The following is a 15,905-nucleotide window of genomic DNA, read 5'->3' as shown; positions in this document are numbered from 1 at the left end:
GAGGGCATGAGTGCATACACACGGATACACCTGCTCACGCCCAGCCTCCCGCCCCGTGGGAGCTGACAGGCCACGTGACTTTGTTCCGCTCTCCCTCTGGCTGCGGGAGCTACACATGGCTGCCCACTGGCAGCTCGGCCGGGAGCATTTGATCAGAGAACTGCAGAGTAATTGCCTTTAATTGTGGAGCCTAAATGGAGCAGGGAATTGGATTGCGGGTTTCTTCTCCCCCCACTGCTCCCACCCACCCACTCCAGCCAACGCTGGTCAGCCCGGTGGTGGGGCAGTCCTGGCACCATGCTGTGACCATCAGCTTCCCGCGCTGGGCCCCAGGAAATGGAGGGGCTGCGGGACAGCACAGGGAGAGGTCTGGGGCTTCCCATGCACGTCCCCAATCTGTCACACACTGTAACCCAAATCAGTTTTGCCCGGAACTCTGGGGACTCCTCCCCCTTCTTTCCCTCCTCAGCTCCCAAGTCTTTGCAGAGACCACAGTTCCCAGATCCAACTCTTCCCAAACCCAGCTTTGCAAAATCTCTCTGATCCTCCATCACTCCCGTGTGTAAGCAAACAGAACTGTCCCCCCGCCATTCCAAGACCTCCCTCTAAGACACCAAAATCAGGACCCTCGTCTTCTCATCGCCTCCCTTCTTCTTTTTCCTCCTCCAGCTCCATCTCTCCCCTTCTTTCCAAACCTGCCTCACATTCCCTTCACCCAGGAAGCCCTCCTAGGTTGATCTTTACCTCCAGCTTGTCCCATCTTTCAGCCCTGCTGTCACAGTTCTATCCATGGCATTTCCTGTCTCACGCTATCAGTCTATGCCCACGCTTTTGTTTGCCATGGGGTAGAAGGCAGCTGGTGGGTGACGGTGTTTGCCCTATCTGTTTCACTAGAATGGGAACCTCTCCTCAAGGCCAAGGGCCATGCTGTCTTTTCACTCTGAACCTCCCTGGACATTCGACAACGGGATTGGTAGTTGCACATAAAGAGGACTGAGAGAGGGGGCGCAGATAGGAGTGGACTGATGCAAGCATATGGTTTAATACAAAGGGGCAGCCTCTTTTGGTTAAGTGTGCAAATCCAGCTCTTTGGGTTTGCAGGGGGTCAAGAAGTTAGAAACAGCAGCTCCCCAACTCTGCTGACCTGACGGCCCATCCATGTCTTCTAAAGGAAAGGAAAAGGCTCACCCTTATTTCCTGGGATTAGGGTGGCAGGAGCTGAGATCCTGGGGGAGGGGTGGGTCAGGTGAGTAAGCTGGCATTACTAATTCAGGCATTGCCCTCATTATTATTCAAATTTATTCATACCATTGCGCATTTCTCTAGTGCAGCTACAGGCTGCGAACTCTCCACACTCACGTTTCTCCTTCCCACAGCCCCCGGAGCCCAAATCAAGGGCTTGCGAGTAGAGTGGCCTGTGAGCCCTGGCTCAGAGATGGAATTTATATTCACAGCTTTTCTGCGTGGGGCCTGGACACCCTGGTGTCCTGTTGAAGTCTCCTGAGGACAGTGAGAAGCTGGTTCCATCCACTGGGAGCGAGGAGGCAGCTCATCCCGCAGCAGGATGGAGTCAGAGTCAGCGATGGGCATCTTGCCGGAGGGAGGAGTGGTGTGACCTTGGGCTGTCACTGTCCCATCCCAGCCTCCTCCGTGTGCTCGCCTGTACCTGTGACAAGTCTAGACTAAGTATTGCAAACTCCCTTTTAAGAGCAGAGGTTTAGGAAACAGACTTAGGTTTGCATAGTGCCTCTGCCACTTCCTACCAGTATGACCATGGCCGAGTTACTCTCTAAGCCTCTTTCTCCTTACTGGTAAACTGGGGGATGATGACGCTTACCTGGACTGCTGAAGAGTTAAATGGGATGAGCTGGATGACATGCCTGGTACATTCCCTTGCCTGTGCCCACGGAATGGTAGCTATGACCCTATTTATCCTGGGCAGTTAGATAATCAGAGGGACCGGTGGAAACATGAGCAATGACATGACAAAGAAGGTATCTGTCGTCCTGCGGATTTTGAAATAGGTGCCTCTTGGCATAGGCCTGGTTGAAGCAACTTGGAGACGGGGGAATGGAAGCAATAACCCAGAAGAGAGTCCAGAGAGGAGGGGAAACAAGGGGTCTCAGGAATTTAACTTGATGGAAAGGCCGTGTAGATCTTGAGCCTGCAAAAGAGGTAAGCAATGTTGGTTGGCCCCAAAACAGCCCCTGCAGCCAAGACAGTATCCGAGAGAGAGGCCAGATGCCACGGGTTGTCCTGACCTGGATCAAGATTAAGAGGAAGCCCCAAGCCTGCCATGGCCAAGTCCCACTCTCCCTATTTTGCCCACTCCAGGCTTTTCTCCTTGTCTCCAGGTCCCTACACAGGCCTTTCCTGGACAGAACACTGCTCCCTCCCTTTCCCTTGGGATTCAAATAGTCACCTCCTCTGTGAAGTCCTCCTTGCTTGCCTGCATGCCCTCAGAGCTCTCTGTACTCACTTCCCACCTCTGCTATAGTAGGTCCACGCTGCATTGCCCACCCCTGCCCAGCCCAGGGGAAACTCCTTGCGTCTGGACTGTGTCACTCAGAGCACCAGTCCCATCACCCAGCACAGGGCCTGGCAGCCAGGCCCACAGCAGGTGTTGCGAATATGTCTGTGGATTGATGGAGTGAGAGTGAGCAAATGCTTGAGTGAACAGTCCTGCCTGCGCAACCCCATCGAGGGAAGGAGGCAAAACACCCCGTTCCCCGGGTCAGGCTCACAGACCGCGGTAAAGGCAGACAGGGCAGGAGAGTGGAGGGGCGGGAAAGGGCTCTCCCGGCTGGCGGGGGAGGAATGGTGCTGGGGGCACTCCTGGGAGGCTCCCTGAAGGAGGGAGTGTGGAGCAGAGCTGGGACAGGTAGGGGGGAAACAGAACTCTGGAAGTTTCTGGTGCAGTGATGGGTATGGGTGAAGAGGGGATACGGGGATTGCTGAGAAAGAGAGCCTAGAAAGTGAGCCATGAGTGCAGGCATCTGACAGGCACAACAGGAAGGGCAGAGGTGGCGTTACCAATGCAAAGGGTACATGTCAAGAAGGCACCAGGAACCATCATCAGTGATCTCACAAGAACACACACAAATCAGAGAACACACACATGCCTCAGAGGTCCCGGTGGCCTGGGCCTTCCACCGGCCATGACGTCTGCGACACCTGTGACACGGAGCAGAGTCTGCATTGGAACTGGGGGGTAGGGGTGGTGGTGAAATGTCAGCCCCATCCCTGTGCCCACACCCCACTTCCAGGAAATAAAACCAGGGCAAACCAAAATGCAGGCGACTGGCTGGATGTGGGATGGGACGCGGGAAGAGCCTGAACACAAACAGAATGGTGACAAAAGACCAGCCTCCAAAGCAGCAGCGGCAGCACTGAATCAGCAGCCTTGCCTCCCTGGCAACTCCAGTCTGGGGCGAGTGCAAATCCGCGTGTGTGTTTTTAAGTGAATTCCCGCCTGCTTTCATCCTGCTGCCTCCCTGTCTTCAGACACCATCACAGATGTTAGTGAGCTCTCAAGCAGCCATTGTGAAGGCAGACAGAGAAGAAGTGTGCTGTACACAGCCGCACGGAGACTCACACACTTACAGACTGATGGGGAGGCTGGCAGAGGCGCCAATGACACCGGGAAGCGGAGACAAAGACAGACCACGCAGAGGGAGAGTGAAAGAGAGAAAGGAGACTGGAGGAGAAGCAGGAAGGGAAGAGGAGATCTCAGAAAGAGGCCAGGAAAGAAAAAGACACAGGCCCAGGGCAGAGAAACAGAGAGAAAAGCACTGGGAAAGGCCCGGTGATACAAAGACGCCCAGGCGCCACAGAGACCCAGGCCAAGGCAGGAAGGTGATGGTGAATGTGGCCACAGGGGGCCAGGACCTCATCTCCAGCTCGGTTCCGTCCTTCAGACGTGTTGCCAGAAGGCTGGGGGGTCTCAGACTCCAGATGGGTGCCATGGGGTGGGGCCTCTGGGCTCCTCCCCTATTTCCCACCAGCTTCCCCCCAGCCCTCCTTCCTTCTAGGTTAACCCTGGCCCTCACCATCCCACCCCAAAACACAAAGCTCCTCTGGCCTCCACCTTGGAATGGTTCCCTCCCCTCTTCTTATTCCGCATTGTTTGGGCTTCTGGTTATAGCACTGATCACAGCCTGCCTTGGATTAAAAGTTACTCATGTGTGTGTGTTTCTGTCTTTCCCGGTCTCCTGGGAGCCCCTGGAGAACAGAGTTGCTTGGATTTACCTTTCTTGTCCCTTCAGTCCCAGCAATGTTCCTTAATAATGCTAACTCCCAATTAGAAGATGCTGACTATGTACTGGGCACCAGTGCAGATGTCTTAGAGACACCGTTTCCATCATTATAATCCAGGGCACAGTGGCGGTTATGGTCTCCATGTTACAGTAAAGGGAAATAAGACTCAGACAGGAAGTGGCAGAGATAGTGCTCTAGGCACTGTGCTGTGCTGTAGGAATATCCAAGAAGTATTTCCTGAATACACTGGACTCATGGCCTCCACCCCAGAGAACTTCTGGTGCCCCCAAGCTCTGCGCCCATCTGCTACTTCTGATCTCCACTCTATACTCAGACTTGCATCTTCACTGTGTTTACCTCCTGGGAGGGCGCTGCTCCCTCCTGAGATCTGGGGCCGGCCTGTACCCTATAGCCACGCAGGACTTGCCCCACACGCTGCAACCAACCATCGGAGAAGGCTTGATGTAAATATTCCTACATGAAGGGAGAGTGGTTCCAAAGGCTGGCAGGACCATCAGTGGCACCTAAAGAGGTTTTCAGTCAATCGCAAATGCCACCTTTAAGCCGCCAACGCCCACCAGTAGAAGTGGTAGCAATAATATAGCCTCTGCTTGTGAAGCACCGGACATTGTGCCAAGTACCTCACGAAGACTAGTTCACTTAATGTACACAACAACATGATGAGGTAGGTACCATTAGTATCCCTAATAAGGACCTAAGGTTCAGAGAGATAAGCAGCTTCCTCCCAGGCACACAGCTGGTAAGTGTCGGGGCCTGTAAGCAAGGCGACGGGCCGGAACACCTGGCTCCCCTGGAATGCCATCTCGCCAGCGTGGCTACTGCTGCCTTCCACCTCTCACCACCCCCTGGGCCTCTTAGCTCAGACTCTGGCCATTGTGCAAACTGGGGCCTCTCTGTCTCCCCTCGACGCTGTCCCCTCACTAGGACAGCCTCTCCTCGTCTCTCAGCATCACCCCCCTCTCCTTCCCAACGCTGATCTTCCTGGGGTGACACTGCCTTCCAGCTCTGCTTGCTCTCCTACTCCCTGCTCCATCCTCAGCACAGCACAGGTGAGGCCACCTATCCCCATCTCTGTGTGTGAACACATCTCCTGTTCCTGCTGGGCCTATCCCCGGGGTTGGGGACTAGGTTCCCACAAAGGCCTGATGAGGACAGAGAGGTTGAATCCCATTTTTGACTGAGAACTAGGAATTGACCTCTACATCTATCGTAGAGAGGCTGGGAATGCTTACACATTCTCAGACACAGCTGTGGAGTTCTTGTGGACACATATGTACCACAGCACATAAGCATACGTTCACTGGTGCGTGCGTACGCGCGCGCGCACACACACACACACACACACAGTCTTTTGCATCTTTGCATTCAAGTACAAGTTTCTGCACCCATGTCTTGGCACATGTACCTTGATGGTCGTGTTCCCGGAGCCTTGCCTGCTATGCCAGCTGGGAACAAGAGAGGGAGTGGAGGCAAACACAGGAGACGCCAAGGAAGCCAGGCTGCAGGAGACAGGGGTGGTGGAGGCCGAGCCCTGTCTCCCCGGATTTATCAAATGAGAAGTAATGAACCCCCTGGGCCGGAGCAGTCCCCATGCTCTCCACTCCAGATCGCTGCTGGTTCAAAGGGAAGACTTTGATTCGCACCGACAGCTTTCAGATGGAACTAAATCTCTCCACACTCTACTGTTCCTTCTTCCACTCTCCCTCCCTCTCTCTGCCCTCACATCTTCGCTCTCCCACCCTCCCCCAAGAGCTTCTCCCCCACTACCCCAGCCATCCCCTTCCTGCTCTATGAAAAATACAACAGCCAGAGAGGGCCCCTCCTATCCATTGGATTCTCTCACGGAGAAAAGAGGATTGCAATTCTCTGGGCTGGGCCAGCAAAGGGGAAAGGAGAGGAGGAAGGGAGATATGCACTTTTGATAGAGGAGGCAGGGGAGAAGGGAGGAAGGGAGATTGGGGTGGGGTTGGGGGGGAGGAACGAACTGGCTGGGGCGGGCAGAATGAGGACGAGGACAGGAGAGAAAGGCAGAGACCCCGGCTGCCCACAGCAGAGACATAGAGGCAGAGAGAGAAGCAGGTTCAGAGCCCTTAGACCAGAAGCTGCCAGAAGGGAAGTACCACGCCTGCCCAGCCGACTGGTCATGAGGGGTGTGGGTCTGCTGACTCTGCCTTATACAGAGCCCAGCCCAGAATCCAAAAGTGTCCAAATGCGATGTGACCTAGAGACTGTAAGCCCCTCCTCTGAGAGGTCAGGGGTCAGGGGTCAGAAAGCTGCACCGACTTGCTCCCAGCAGATAAGCTCAGGCTTGGCTGTGAGTAGAGGTCTGTGATATGGACATCAGACGAACACCCCAGAGACAAGTTCCTCAACATTCAAGGACTATTACGGCCCCCACTCTGCTGCCCACCAGCATTTACCACACCAAAGTATCTCACAGTGTGAAGTGAAAAAGACACAGTGGGCAGCAGGGGCCTCAGAAGCGGACCCCTCGGCTCCACTGGCCCACCTACCTTCACCCCCTTCCCACTTTTGGTCCTTTCTCATCCCAGGAGGCCAAAGCCGTAGGCAGGAGAAGCAGTCTCTCCCCCCTCCCCACAAACTGCTTGGCCAAGCCACCCCGATGTCTATCTCCAAGGCTGGGGTATGGTAGGGACAGCTGAAGGGGAACCTTTCCAGGGACCAGATGGGCTTTTACAAGTGGCCACAATCTGGCCTGGTTTCCTCGCATTGAACAGACCAGAGAGGCTGGCTGCAGAGGCCGGCCGTGGGGCTCTGGTATTCATAGTGACAGGGCACAGGAGTCCATTGGTCTGCGCCAGCGTGTTACTCACCGAAAGAGGCAAGAACAGAACCCTGAAAGAGGCCAGGGGAACTGGCCCAGCACCACCTGGCAGCAGAGACAAGAGCACTCCGGGCCGGAAGTCAGGAGGCGTGGGCTTATCTGGTCCCGGCTCTGCCCCACCCAGCTGCGTGACCGTGGGGGGCATCACTTCACTTCTCTGGGTCTCAGCTTCCTTAAACCGTAATGAGAGGGGCTGAAGTACTAGGCACGGAAGGACCTTTCTGGCTCTGATGTTCTCACATTCTACTGCATCTCCTGCTTTCCTGGGGCCTCAGCCAGACCTTGCTGACACTCCCAAGAACTCAGCCCCGTACTGCAGACAGTGCGAGAGCTGGTGTACCTGGGGCCATCTTGGCATTTCCTTCCAGCAGGAGTGTAGAGGGAGGGCTGCAGGTTTATGACACTAAGACAGCAGCTGAGAGAACCCACAGGATGCATCCAGCAGCGGAAAGAAAGGCCATTCTTTGATTTCCTCTGTAAGGAACTCCCCATCAGAGTTCCTTGCGTCCCCTTCCGCTAGGTTCATGGTGGAAAAAAAGAGGATAGAGGGCAGGCAATCCTGAGTCTCCAAAGTGACCTGCCAGCCCAGACCCACTCACAAGGACGCTGAGCTCCTGGACTAAAAAAGACAGGCAGGTGCAGCTGGAAACGCTCCCTCCACCCTGCCCCATTTGGGCCTCCAGCCCCCTCTGCGCTGCCAGCGGGAGGCACCGGGGCCAGACCTGATCTGACAACTTTATGCAAATGTGCCCTGGCAGGGGACCCTGAGAGTGTTTTATGGGAAGGACGATGGCATTGTGAGACCAAGTGGGGTTGGCTGGAGCAGGTATGACAGGCAGGAGGAGAAAGGGGGGTGGCAGGGATGGTGGACAGTTCTGCTGAAAAACTGAATTTCCATCTGGCTTCAGTGGGCAAGGGAAGGGCAGTGCGGGGAGAGGAGGCAGGTGGCCGGCAAGGACTTAGTTCAGATAAGAGACAGAGGATAAGAGGAAAGACAGCAAAAGCTGAAGAGAGAGAGGGAAGGAGAAGAGAGAGCAGGACAGTCACAAAGTCAGAGGAGGCTGAAGGAGACAGAGCAAGGCCCCAGAGGGCTAGGGTCAGGAGGCAGGAGAGGAAGGGGACCAAGTGGAGGAGGGGCCCAAATGCCTGGCTCTCCAGCAGTCCTCAAGTCCTAAAAGGCAGGACGCTGAGAGAGATGGCTCAACGTGCAAAGACAAAATGAGAATAGAGAAAAGGGTGGGGAGACAGAAAAAAAGAGAGCGAAGCAGACGACGAGAAAGCTGGTGGCAGGAAGAGTGACAAAGAGGCTGTCAAAGAGTGGGTTTTTTTTTTTTTTTTTTTGCAATACGCGGGCCTCTCACTGTTGTGGCCTCTCCCGTTGCGGAGCACAGGCTCCGGACGCGCAGGCTCAGCGGCCATGGCTCACGGGCCCAGCCGCTCCGTGGCATGTGGGATCTTCCCGGACCGGGGCACGAACCCGCGTCCCCTGCATCGGCAGGCGGACTCTCAACCACTGCGCCAGCAGGGAAGCCCGCTGTAAAAGATTGCTTTAAGGGAAGGAGGGAAGGAAGGAAGGAAGGAAGGAAGGAAGGGCTGAAGCGACACTGGTATAAAAGGGACAGAGGGGGGATGGGGGTGGGGAGGAAGGAACAGCAAGAAAGAAGCTATGGAGAAGGCAGGGACGATGGATACAAATGGGGAGTGAGAGTCAGGAAAAGAAGTACTGGGACCATCTGGGAGCGGAAAGCGAGGATGAAGATAAGGACACAGGAGGAGGAGGAAAGAAATCGGAGAAGGGCAGGGGGCAGCACAGCTTTGGGGGCTGTGCAGGCGGGTGGGCGGGGAGATCTGGGGTGGATCATCTCCCTAGGGCCTCATGCGAAGGTCTTGAGCATTTAGGTCAAAGGAAAGGAGTGAAATCCTTGAGAAATGGAAGGGATTTTTGAAAGGATTAGCCAAGGCTGGGGAGGAGGAGAGGATGAGGTGGGCTGTATCTGAGGTAATTCCTAAGGCAGCCGAGGGCAAGGCCCTGGTGTCTCCCCACAAATGAAGTGGGGCCCAGGTAGCTGCTGCCCCTCGTCTCCTTCCCACAGGCGCCCCGGGGCGGCTAGTGCATCCTCGGCCCAGGCAGCAGTGTGCCCACCAGGAAGGTGACCAATGTGCCACTCCTCAGCCCCCCGCCACCCTGCCTTTCCCCAGGCAAACAAAAAGTTCATCCTGGGGTCTGACCACATTCCCCCTTCCTACAGTGCACCCCTCCCCTCTGGCTCCTCCTCAGGCAGATGGGCGCAGGCACCCTGCAAGTTCTGCTCTGAAAGCTCCCTTAGCTGGCTTTAACATTCTTAGTTACCATGCTATGAATATGGCTTCAGAGTACAATCTGAGAGTAGAGAGAACTGTACCCCTGAGAGCCCCCAGCAGGCTCAAAGCCCAGGAAGAAATGCAGGCTGTTCTCCAGACCCTGTCCATAGAGGTCTCCTGGCACTTTTAGGAACAGTCTCCAGAATAAAGAGCCTTAACTCTGAGAAATCCAGAAAGGTGCGGGCTGGGGCAGCAGAAAGGAGGGCATTCTCTCCTTTCCGCTGAAACCAAAAGAGCCGGCAGGAAATCCGGGTCTTCTGAGGCCTGACAGGAGCTCTTAGGAACACTCCTCCGTTTCAAAGTTTAATCAGCTTTGTTATATGTCTGCATCACCTCAGACCCCTGTTCACCTCAAAATTAAAGGGGAAAGAAAGGAAGGAAGGAAGCGAGGGAGGGAGGGAGGAAGGAAAGAAAGAAAGAGAAAGGAAAGAAAAGAAAAGAAAGAAAGAAAGAAAGGAAGGAAGGAAGGAAGGAAGGAGGGAAGGAAGGAAGGAAGGAAGGAAGGAAGGAAGGAAGGAAGGAAGGAAGGAAGAAAGAAAGAAAGAAAGAAAGAAAGAAAGGAAGAAAGGAAGAAAGAAAGAAAGAGAAATAGCAGCAGATCAGATCCAGGTGTTAGATCTTAATATCCTTCCAGAGTCAGGAACCCTTCATCACAGATGACTTTGCAGATTTCTCTAGGACTTCCAGATGGACCATCTGACTCTATGAGCCAGGTGAGCAACTAATTTGGGAAGGCATGGGGCTCTGATGAGTGCTCTCAACGTTGGCCCTGGCTCTGCACTAGTGCCTCTGAGAAAGTCTGCCTTGGCAGACATGCTCCACGACCCCAGGCCCCATCACCGAGCCCTCCTTACAAACCCCCAGAACAGACATTAATGGCTGTGACCCCTGGGGGAGCAGATTTTTTAATTCATATAAGAACTATCTAATAGCACCTGGCAGTGAGCTCCTGTCACTAAAAGTGTTCAAGATAAGGGTGGATGACCACCAGACGGCAATGTTCCAGAAGGCCCTGGGTGATACTGAAGATCCCTTTCAATTCTGGTGCTTTATGATTCTATTCACACACCTCATATATTTTCTTCTTACTTTGGACACACACCTAACAAATAATCAATTTATAACAGTTTGATCAAGGTGGACTGAAATGGTTTGCAGAACTAAAGTTTAAAGGAAGGAATATCTGAACAGAGCCATCTACAGGGAAAAGAACAGTTCAAAAAACTGTCTAGGCTGGCAGTCAAGGATATAAATAAGACTTTGGTCCCATGGCAATTAATCAGGAAACTTCAACGTTTCGTGTAGTTTGAGACCTGTAGTTTCATCTGTGGCTATACTGTATTTTGTTCTGGCTTGTAAACTCCTTGAGGCAACAGATGTGATCTTAGCTGTGTGTCTCCCAAAGTGACTAGTACAGAAGTGCTTTGCACACAACAGGTGCTCAGTAAATGTTTGTCATTTGATTCTCTGAATTAATGGATAAGGCACCTGCACCCAGAGAAAGTCAAGTCAATTCAACATTCATTCATTCATGTAACAAATATTTTTTGAGTGTCTACTACAAACCAGGCACTGTCCTGGGCTCTGGGATGTGAAGTGAACAAGACAGACCTGGTCCTGCCACCACCCAGCTTACAGTCTGGTGGACACACTCGCATATCCGGGCAGTATGGCATGATGAGAGTCCTGATGGAGTGATGTGGAGGAAAGGGCATTACATCAATGGATAGACTGCATTTTTTTCACATGTCTGACTTCCACCCTGGTCTTCCCTTGGGCCGAGACCCCTATCTTGTTGGACTTTGTTAGCTCTCGGTCCTTTCTACATCATACAAGTTAAACACTGGACACCTTGCTTGGCACACAGTAGGTATCCGATAAATACACATTTACTGATTAGAACTGCCTTGAGCCTTGAAGACAAGAAGGATTTCAACAGCCAGAGAGCTGGGGGACAGGGCATTGGAGACAAAGGGAACTGCATGAACCAAGACATGGAGACATAAAAGACCAGCAAGCAGTTGGAAGTGGCTGGAATTCAGGCACATAAAGAAGTTAGAACCAAGGTCATACCTCTTTAAAAATTAAACACTTTCTCCTTCTGGGCATTCCTCAGTCTCTGCCCTCCAGAAACTTCTAGGCTGCTGACAAAGACTGGATACAGACATAGAAAGAGGTCCAGATTCAGAAAGACAAAAGTGGAAGTTGGGGCTGATCCAAGCTCCACAGAGCCACCACGTGTCCACCTGGTAAGGTTCGGGGATGGGCTTAGAAGAATCAGAAGGACTAAGGCGGCCGTTCGGTGGTGTGAGGGTGTGTGTGTCCTTGTGTGCCTTCCTGTGTCTAGTGAACTTGTGCGTGTGACTGCACCTCTACATACAAGTGTTGGGACGTAGCCACCAAAAGCGAGAAGGGGGCACTTTCTGCCTGTAACTAGGACATTCGAGGCTTTTCCAATTAATCTCCGTTAAAAAGATTTCCCGCAAAGGCGCTTCTAGAGGCCCCAAGTTGGGGTCACCTGGATCAATCCTGCAGAAAGTAGAAGCAGCTCCAACCGGTAGCTCCATCGATCCGTCTAACTCGGTTCATTCTGCACATGCAAGGGGCACGGAACGTTAATTTGCTGCACGGGGCTGAGGGAGCCTGGCAGTGGAGGCTCTGTAATTAACAGCCGGAGGGGCGAGGTCTCAGTATGGCAGCATTCAATCGGCAGCGGCCGGCATAGGGCAGGAAGCACCCAGAGGTAGGTCTTCAGGGCTGATGAACGCTGGTTTCACGGTTTGCTCCTCATCTTTCCTGTTCCACCTGACTCAGTTTGCTTGTCAGCTGAAACACAAATGCCCCAAGAACAGGGGAAGCACAGGGACACCAAAACCATTCATCTAACCACTGTTGGAAGTTTACAGGATATTGATGGCGGACATGGTGCTGATGACCAATTGGGAGTCCAGGGCAAGGGTCCATGGAGAGACCTTCTCCTCAAGGCCATGCAAACTGACGTCTGTTCCTAGGACCCCAAAGCATGTGAAAGCCAGGGCAGCTCTATGGTCTTATTTCCATGAATGAGGCAGGAATTTAGCAGAAAGGGGAGAGTACCCTACATGTATACATGCCAACCACCCAATCATCTCCTAGCAGGTCTACACCTACAGCCATCCAGTGTCTGCTACACACCTACACCCATCCAGTGTCTGCTACGCAGCCTTCAAATCCCTCTCCTCCAGGCAGTCTTCCCAGAGGGGTTGTAAAGAAGGTATTGATTTTCTTCTCCCATCTCTTCCAAACCAGACACTCTGGCCTGTGCCCGCATCAGCTTCTCCCACGTGCCCTTTTCAACTTTTCTACTACAAAATTTCTACAAAAATTTCACTGACCTGGGGACACCCAACCCTGCTCACTTGTCTCTTTGTCCTGTGTTCTGTGTCAGCCTCAGGACGGCCCAGACACCGGAGGAGATGCCAGGAGCACATCACTGATGGAGGTACGGACATTCAGGTATAGGAGAAACCTTGGAGAAAGCAGCCTGCCTCTCTGTATCTCTGATTCTTCCCTTCCCTTTCTGATCTCCCTGTGTTGCCCCCCAGGGACATGGGGAGGTGAAAAGGGGAGTCCTCTCCTTCCCCCACTTCTGTTGTCCCTGGTCTCTGCAATAACCTAATGATTTCTCATTTAGCTGCCCAGCCGTGGATGGGGAGAAGCTCCCCCTGATTGCTTGTGACACCAATCTCACAACAAATTTATCACCTCGTTTCCTGGACGAGCCAATATTCCTCCTCGATTATCTCCCTGTGAGGGGGACAGGGCGCCGTGCATTCCAACAAGCGGCTTATGCCTTCCCCGGGTATCAGAGTCAATCAAGCTCACAGCCCTGGGAAGGAAGGATGGAAGTGTGGGGTGGGAGAAGGTTCTCATGGGAGCACAGGAGGGCTCCAAGAGCAAGAAAAAGACAGGGAGGACAGTGGGGAACAGATAGAAGCCTCTGGAAACCCAGCCCTCGTCAGGTTTATGTGCAGATTCTCTGAAATGGAAGCTGGTGATGGGAGCGGTGTGACCTTTGCTCAGATAATTCTGGAACTTCCTTCTCAAGCCACTCCTGAGATCCTGGCATTTCATCCAGCCACCCCCTAAATCTTGCCATGGGGCTAACGACGGAGAGAGGAGAGTGATGGCCCTGGAGTCCAGCTATTTCACCCTGGAATGAAACAAGGGAGGAAGAGCCACTTGCCTACCCCATGCCCCGACTCCAGCATTCCTCAGCCCCTTGCATCCCACGGAAATGACTTTTCCTAACAAAAATCACTTGCTCCTGGCTGGGCTGCCAGAAGGAGCAGGTGTCCTGTGAGGGAACGGCCCCACATGACTGATGAGGCGAGATGAAAAGAAATTTCTCCAGCCCAAGAGGCAGTGAGTTGGAGGGATGGGGCGGGAGGTTCTCTGAAGGGAATCAACAGAGAAGGAAGGGCAGAGTGAAATCAGAGCCACAGGGGACTGCTGACAGGACCCTGGAAAACGGATCAAAGGAGAAGGAGGGAGGGAGTCACGAGGAAATGTTGCTTAAGGGCAAGAGAGGAAACGAGAGGAGGCCAGAGAATCATGAGAACTCCACTGGAGACAGAGGGTCCCACATGTGTGAGCACAGAAGTGGGAGAGCCTGGGCCAGGTGGGCAGTGTACAGGGGAAGGAGGGTGGGGTGGGTGCCTATGTCAGGGAGATGGCGAGGGACAGAGACTCCCAGGACATGAGCCATGAGAGAGGACAGGAATATCAGGCCCCCCCACTCCCCAGGAAGGCAGGATGCAGGACCCCCGCCAAGAAAGGTAGAAGGAGGAACAGAAGAGGAAAGGGGGGGGGGGCTTCCCTGGTGGCGCAGTGGTTGGGAGTCCGCCTGCCGATGCAGGGGACACGGGTTCGTGCCCCGGTCCGGAAAGATCCCACATGCCGCGGGGTGGCTGGGCCCGTGAGCCATGGCTGCTGAGCCTGCGCGTCCAGAGCCTGTGTTCCGCAACAGGAGAGGCCACAACAGTGAGAGGTCCGCGTACCGCAAAAAAAAAAGAGGAAAGGGGAAGGGGCTGATCACCAGGAGGGGTAGCAGATGGTTGCTGTCATTAAACGGATTCCAGTAAGTCCGGGATGTCTTAGACAGCAGGGACAGGCTTGGGTAAGCAGTGGGAGGGGGGAATTTAGGAGCAGAGCCTTGGAGGAAGGAACTGACACAGGAGCCACACATCAATCTGTATGATCACACAGCATGTAACCCTCAGTTCTCCTTCAACACTAACGCCAAGAAGGAACCCCGAACCCAGCCACAACCCAACACTAATTCCAATCCAGACCTGTCCTAACAGTCATTCTAACCCCAAATCACAACTAGAGCATGAGCTTTTTGAAGGCAACATATCTCCAATTCCCTCAGGGCTTGGTCAGCAGAAATGATCCACAGATATTTATTGAATACGTGAACACAGAAACCAAACCTTAACCCTTGCCCTTAACAGTCACCCCTGTTTCCAGCCTGACCCCTACTGAGCACTGGTCAATCCCAAGTCCCCAGCTCTCACTATATCCCTATCCCAATCCTAAAGGCCACCATTCTTAACTACAATTTCACTTCATTAACTCTAATCTCCGTTTTTTCTGCCTCCACACCTCTGGATAGATGGTTCAAATTCATCTGGGCAAACAAAGGTAGAGACAGACAAAAGACATCAACTCAACCTGGAGGCCAAAACAAGGTGGGAACATCGCCCCTGAATTCTCAGGCTAATTCTGGATGCTTTTGGCTCTGGCCCAGCTGCCCAGAGCTTTCTGCCCCAGGGTCCGAGAAAGTGGGGACGGAGCATGCCTAGAAGGTTCGGGGCAAAAGGAACCTAATGCTTGAGACCCCAAGAAGAGTGATTGATTCAGATCTGAAGAGGCAAGAGTGAGCAGAGAGAAATGCGACAGAGAATAAGTGAATGGACTCCAGCTCAGGAGCCAGAGACCCACTCACAGCTCCGACCTTGGGAATCCCTTGTCCAGACACAGGGTGCAGGAACCCTTCATAGGGTGCCTGTGGGAAGCCCTGCAGCAGGGAGGGTGCTGTGAAGGTGCAGAGCTGCTTCGGAGACTCTGCCTATTTGCCACCTGACTCTGGAACAGGGACAGCTCTCTCTGGGCTCTCCTCCCTCCACCGGGCAGGACTCTCCCCATCTCTCAGGACCTGTCGCTGTGGTGCCTGGGAGAGGAGCTGAGTGTTCTGCTCTGTTCTCGCTGCAGCCAAATCTGACTATGGGGACAGTGTGATGGGTGAGCTGGGTTCGAACCCACAGCTCAGGGAGTGAGACGATGGAGTTAGCCTGTCCCTCTTTCCCCAGAGGATGAAGCATCGGGTCCCCGATGTCATCTGGAACGTGCACACCTCTGAGATGTCTCTCTAACCAAG

At 53.5% G+C, this 15,905-nt stretch overlaps 1 protein-coding gene across 7 annotated transcripts in view; it reads right to left on the bottom strand.

Moving 5' to 3' along the window:
• Positions 1 to 15,905, bottom strand: part of KIRREL1 (kirre like nephrin family adhesion molecule 1) — a 101,839-nt gene that overhangs the window by 22,976 nt on the left and 62,958 nt on the right. The window lies entirely within an intron of this gene.

The sequence above is a fragment of the Pseudorca crassidens genome, chromosome 2 (genome assembly GCF_039906515.1).
Source record: "Pseudorca crassidens isolate mPseCra1 chromosome 2, mPseCra1.hap1, whole genome shotgun sequence".
Taxonomy (NCBI): domain Eukaryota; kingdom Metazoa; phylum Chordata; class Mammalia; order Artiodactyla; family Delphinidae; genus Pseudorca; species Pseudorca crassidens.
This window is presented reverse-complemented; position numbering and strand designations above follow the sequence as displayed.